The sequence below is a fragment of the Watersipora subatra genome, chromosome 4 (assembly GCF_963576615.1).
Source record: "Watersipora subatra chromosome 4, tzWatSuba1.1, whole genome shotgun sequence".
Lineage (NCBI taxonomy): Eukaryota > Metazoa > Bryozoa > Gymnolaemata > Cheilostomatida > Watersiporidae > Watersipora > Watersipora subatra.
In genome coordinates, this window is record NC_088711.1 from 60,025,492 (window position 1) to 60,031,948 (window position 6,457).

The following is a 6,457-nucleotide window of genomic DNA, read 5'->3' on the forward strand; positions in this document are numbered from 1 at the left end:
GGTCAATCTCCTTGATTCTTTTTTTAAAACACCATTCCACACCTCAAGATAAATAATAAAGCATAATAATATTATGCTTTCTCTATTCTTTAAGTATACAATGTCTGAACATTTTTGTATCACTTGGTAGAGTGAAAATGGGACCTTTTATCATTCGTGTTAACAAATGTCCTTGCTAAGCGCAAAGCTAATCAACGCATTCTATTGGCATGGGCAGTAGATATCAGACGCTTATAATCGATGCAGCACAACTGTCATAAGTACATGTGTTAGTTGCTAAGGAACGATCGACATAAATTAAACTATGAAAACTTTACTTCAACCTAATGTTATAAGAGCTAGATTACATTTAAAAAAAACTTTCTCACTTTTTTAAAACAATGTCGTCAACTTAAGTTCTTCAACAGACCAATTCAATACTCTATATCTTGTGATTATCAATTATAGTGCTGCCCTTTTCCTTTTCCACATTTTTTTAATGGAAAGATGGCTTCTTTAACCTAAAAACTAGGCTAAACACCAACAGATAACTATGATAGAATAACAGGTAACTATCACTATGTTTCCATGATGGAATTACAGGTAACCACAACCACAATACACAGCCTGGTAACAATTCTGAAGGGGTCAATACAGAGACCAACAGCACAGTACATGAATAGTTTCCTTTTAAAACAGAAGCCTTACCAACACAGAAGTGGCAGCAGATAGTCACGCTGCAAGTCAAAGTCAACACCTACTTTTGTGAGTAGGTTTTAATGCTTCACTGCGAATGTGTGTAACAGTACTTCACAGGACAAGTGATGCTCTGTAGGGAGGTTAAAAGGGAACAGAAGGAGGTCAAAAAGAAAGGTCAATCCATCAGAATGCACTAAGAAACAATCATGAAAATCCTGCTCAAGATCACTCGATGTTGTAATTCGCTAATTACTATTCCAGAACCAGTCTTCAGTCTATTCAATTTGTTTGCTGACAACAGATTAAGCTTGCGTAGCCATTGAGCTCTGACTGATTGCGTAAATCTGGCCAAGTTGAATACAAAAAAAGAGTGACACAGGCTCACTATGATCGTCTTACACGCGGTGAACCAAAAACTCAGACTTCACAGAGCCAGTTGGAACAATAAATTTACCAGAAACCTGACTTCAATGCCAATGGAAGACTGGTACAAGATTCATGACTCTTAGAGGCACAATATAATTATAAGCTAACCGTGAAGCTTTTTCCTTAAGTATTACAAAACTTGAAAAGCTACGATGTTAAGTCAGTAGTTTGAGAGCAGAATTGGCATGAACTAATAACATTTAAGCTCTGGGTGCTGATTTTAACTGAAAGAATAAAATTAGACAGTGAGTCAACAAAAGCTTTATCTTAGCTAAAGAAAGATGATCCAATGTTAAACTACCGAATACAGTGTAGTTTTCAAAAAAGCCGATATTTTCTATGCTTTAGCTCTCTTGTTTCGAAAGTGATATTTGTCTTTGAAGGTATTTTGTTAACTCCTTGACTTTGAGGCTACGAATTTATACTTGCAAACAGCTTGGGTTAAAAACTCAAACCAACAAACCTGATATGATTTGTTGAGGTAATAATATATCCCTAGTTTGTGCATCTAGTGTGGCTAAATATGATCAATACTACAAACATTTTAACTGCTCATCAAAACATTGTCAGTAGGCAATTTAGTATCTAAGTTGAAACTAATGACACTGTTAACTAGATTTTATTCGTGTGAAGAAGAGTGTGAGTTATGTTTACCATCGATCATTTTATTCAGCTGCTTGAAATGCAGAAAACACATAATTTAATATGTTATTTAGTAATCTTTCTTACAAATGATTGTTTAGTAATCTTTCTTACAATATGATGTTCAATCTATTGTACAATCCAAAGCAGCATACCATACAAACACAGTCAAACCTCTACTAACCATTGCCGTAACCTTCAAGACTTCCAATATATGAGCTAAAACTGGAGTATATGATTGACTCTATACCCAAGTATAATTCCCAGCATGTTAAGTTCTTAGTTTATCAAACTACGTATAATGTAGCTAAAGGTTGAGAGGTAGGGTTAAACAAAAAAGATAAAAACAGAAATATAAAAAAATGAGTTAAGTTACAGAGAAGTTTTCTAAGGTTATGATGGAGCAGGTTATGCCGTGTTTCAATAACTCCACATATACCTACGCACCGCCACTATACTTTATCATCAATACAAGACTTTTATTTGCCTGTTTTTAACAAAAAATAGAGAAACTAAAAAAACTTTTTTATTATTCAATACTTCATTAATTTAGATTTTCGAATATACATATATAATTGGATATACATGTATTGTATAACACGATGTCTATGTGTGTGGGTATGTAGTGTAAACTGCCAAACGGAAGCAAGGTATTATTTAGAAATCGGCGTGTAGGCTAGAGACCTTTTAGTGAAGGTTTTAGAAATAGTTTTCCAAAACTTCTAAGATATAAAATGCAAAGAATAATCTTTGTTAGCTGCATTTTGAATTTTTATGAATCCGCCTAGTAAGATTTGAAAATCAAATTCTGCTATTTTCAATGTTGCAATATAAGGTAATATATATATGAAATTTAATTCCTTTGTTAAATTTATCAGCTAAATTGCCATTTTTTATGAGCCTTCCTGATGTAATTTTCAGTTGTAACTAACATCTTTGGGTCAATTTGTTAAAAATCTACAAAACCATTTTGTAAAGTAAAAAAACTTATAATATGTGAAAGTGGATAAGATTGGCATGATAATTAAAAACACAATGTCGGACACATAAAATACAAAGAATCATATGCTTTGTTAATTATATTCATTCTATGTAAGGTGCGCTACATATCTATCACCATCTCTACCTGCACACTACCTATTTTATGTATCGCTAAGGCACGTCTGTCTTTGACGTGAAGACAAGCTGACGATAAAAACCTTTATATATTTATTATTACTTTATTAGTTCCATTTCTTAAACATTTATGTTTTTTAGCTTTGTACGTCTGTTTTAATGGAATACAACTCACTTATTAATACAAATATTTACTGTTAAGTTTTTAAGCAAGGAACCAATTAAACAGAATACGGGATATTATACAAATATTTGCTCTAATGTATAACGGTTTCGACATATGAAGCTAATTTTGTAACAGATTAACTTGGTATATATTTGATGCAACACACAACATTTTTTATATGCAAAGCATGTCATACAAAGAATTAAATTCGTATGAAGAAATTTGATTGGACTTAAGCAATTAAAAAATATACTTTCTCTATATGGGTAAAAATTATTCGGGTACCAAGTATTTGCTAAGGGTTTGAAGACTCCAGGTTTTCCTTCATCAAATGGCTCTTGGTTTATATGCCCTCAGTCTGTTTCTGTTACTCCTCTAAATTTGTATTCCATTCTGCTACTAAGGCTATATAAGTAGGCCTATTAATTTTGTGAATATATGTGATATATTTTTGGTTTTTTATTTTTGATAATTATTCCATTTTTGCTATGATATCTGCCGGCCAGTCAAGTATACAAGCTCATGTTCCCTTCGTTTCAATGCGATGCACAAAGTAACGGATTCAGCATTGCTGGGCAGAAATATGATGTAAACTGCATTCTAACTATGCATTTTTAAACAACAAACATATACCTTAACCAATTAATTCCACTTATGCTAAATTTTAGATGTCCTTTAAACAAACATATAAACTACAGAATGTGAAAAATAATCAAGTTATTCTAGAATAATAACTTTTCCTGTGTCACTAATTGGTTAGTGCAAGCTAGATCTAATGCGTTTTGGAATCCGGTAATTTGATCTAATAGCATTGTACTAATTTGCATACACTCATAACATTCAGAGCACTTGAGACCTCATTTGCTGTATTAAACTAGCACCAAATTTTATTCCCTAAATTTGAGTCTAGACTAAAATTAAGTCTTTTAGTTTGTTCTTAGTTTGCATATTGGAGCCCATTAAGTGCACCGTTGCTCGATCACAAAAAAACTTGGCTTACTGACTCGATTACTTTGATTAATAAAGGTATCAACAATCTCGATGTATACATAGTATTTTAATTCATCGTATTGGGTCAGTGCATCATTCATAAAGCCGGCGTATCTGCTTTACTGGTAGTCTTAATATTTTTACATATTTGCCTGTCCACAATGATAACTTTTTTTACACAATGTCCATTCAGGACATCCGTCCTGTGCTTCCTTTGAACATTGTTCCATAGTTCGCACAGTCTTCCAACCAATAGCGGGCCTGAAAGATTAGGCTCGAGCCTAGTACCGTCATCTCGTTTATTAAATATACTCACTCACCATAAAAAACAAAACTTAGATATGCAAGGAAAGTTTAGTTAAGTCGTCCATAAATGCGATACTCACAAAATTTAGGCAACTCGTTCTGTTGGCTTTCGATGTGGAGTTTACATTCAATCTCTTCTCTAGCGAGGTTGGCCGACCTTAGCTTTAGATTTTGGGCTGAGACGCCCCATCGGCAAACGTCAAGCTTTCTAATTTTTGATAACTGAACCATCTATCTCAGGCTAACACCAAATTGGCCGTACGCCTACGCGCTGTTGAGTTTGTCAGATCATATCAATAATTATTACAAAATAATAAAAATTTTAACATACAAAAAAATTTTTAATTAAGTTGTTTTTATTATAAATGATTTACGTAAAAATTTCATTTTTTCAATTTTAATAAAGCGCGACTGCGGATTTTGTTAACTCACCGATACCGTTTTCCTTAGCAACACGAGGATTACACTACAGCAAATACGTGAAGTGGCTGTTTAAAGGTATTGTCTTCCAATCCAATTATGGTGAATAGTTAATTGATTATCTGCAAAACAATTGTTGCATGTGTGAGGTGAGTATATTACACAAAAGCTCTTAATCATCGTTTAGCTCCAAATCTGCGGCATTGTTTTAGTATCCAATAAAAATCACACCTGCTTACCTACTTAAGGATTTTACCTTTTGGCATGTAAGACGAAGCTGTCGCAAGTTATGAAGAGTTGCGAGGTTGTTGGCCTATATTTGCAATATTGTTTATGTTTTTAAGTTCATGTAGTTTTTGGTACAAGCATTGCAATACATTTCATGTGTTCATCTCCAGCTATTTGTTTAAATAGGGAGAGATTGCAACACTTGCCTGCACTCTGATTTTAAAGAGTTCAGAAACACTTGCATGAAAATGTTTTTCAAAAAGCACATATGAGAGTGTATTATTATGTTTAGATTTTTGTAATATGTTTGGAGCTGAAAATCAGTATGCGACCAATCTATTATTGTGAATTTATGTGGGCCAACTCTTAGGACTGCTATGGATTTGATCAGAAAGCTGCTCCAATAAAGATTAGAGGAAATATTGACATATATTAGTAAATATTTGTTTGCAATTTGAGTCAGAACATTTGTTCTCCATAAGTTGTTTTTCATAGAGTGATGAGAGAGTTTATGTTTATCCTTGATTGAGAGAATTCTCTTCAGTTTGGAAATTCACTGATTTCTTATTTTCTCTTTAAGGGTACTGAGTTCAACTTCTGTGAACTCATCAGTTATGCTGTCTTAATTTGATGCTTATTTATCAAATCTGTCGTGTGATTTTAAACTTGCTCAGTTGTATTCTATTTCGGAATCTCAGCGTAGGTTGCAGGTTTTTTTTAATTAATTTGCTTGCAAGAACAATCAGCTCAAACTTTGTTTTTCTCAAATTTGTGTCATTAACAAAATGTGTAAGAAATTTATTGAAAATACTCATATGCCAAGTTACTGCATCTCTTGATCGCAACTCTGCAATGAAGCACTGCATTTGGCATGCAAGGTGGTTTGCTCATTTATTTCAGTTTGAGCGAGCAAACAGCTGGCTGATTAAAATTGAATCCTGGTTTTAGTTGGCCAACTCATGTACAACTCATATGCCAGACTTAGTCAAAACTAGCAGAGATTTTGTGGATGCCCAGGACTTTTTTTTTTCTAATCAGTCAGCCTACAGGTGGGCGTTTAGGAGGCTGGTTCTCAGGAACCAGACAGAGTTTTATAACCAAATAGTTTTAGCAACTTGGTGGAAGGCACGAAGCATTGGCATGAAAAGTTTGAGTGAAATCAGTCCAAAAAATGTAGAAATGCCGAGCGTTTATGCAGACTAACAGACAGACACAAACAATGACAAACTTGGGATTGATTCATATAAGTTTTTATTGCCGGTTATTTTAAGGCTTATGCTATTCATGCAGTACAGGTCATTAAAGTTGCATGAAAGACAATGACAATTACTGTATTGCAAGAAAAACACAACGCTAGGTCAAATTTTATCCTCATCGCACACAAATTTGACTATATTACAATGATTACACGAGATTGAGAAAGAAAGTTTAAGTTTTTTGGTCTACTACCATTACACACAATGTTAGACACCATCCCACATATGT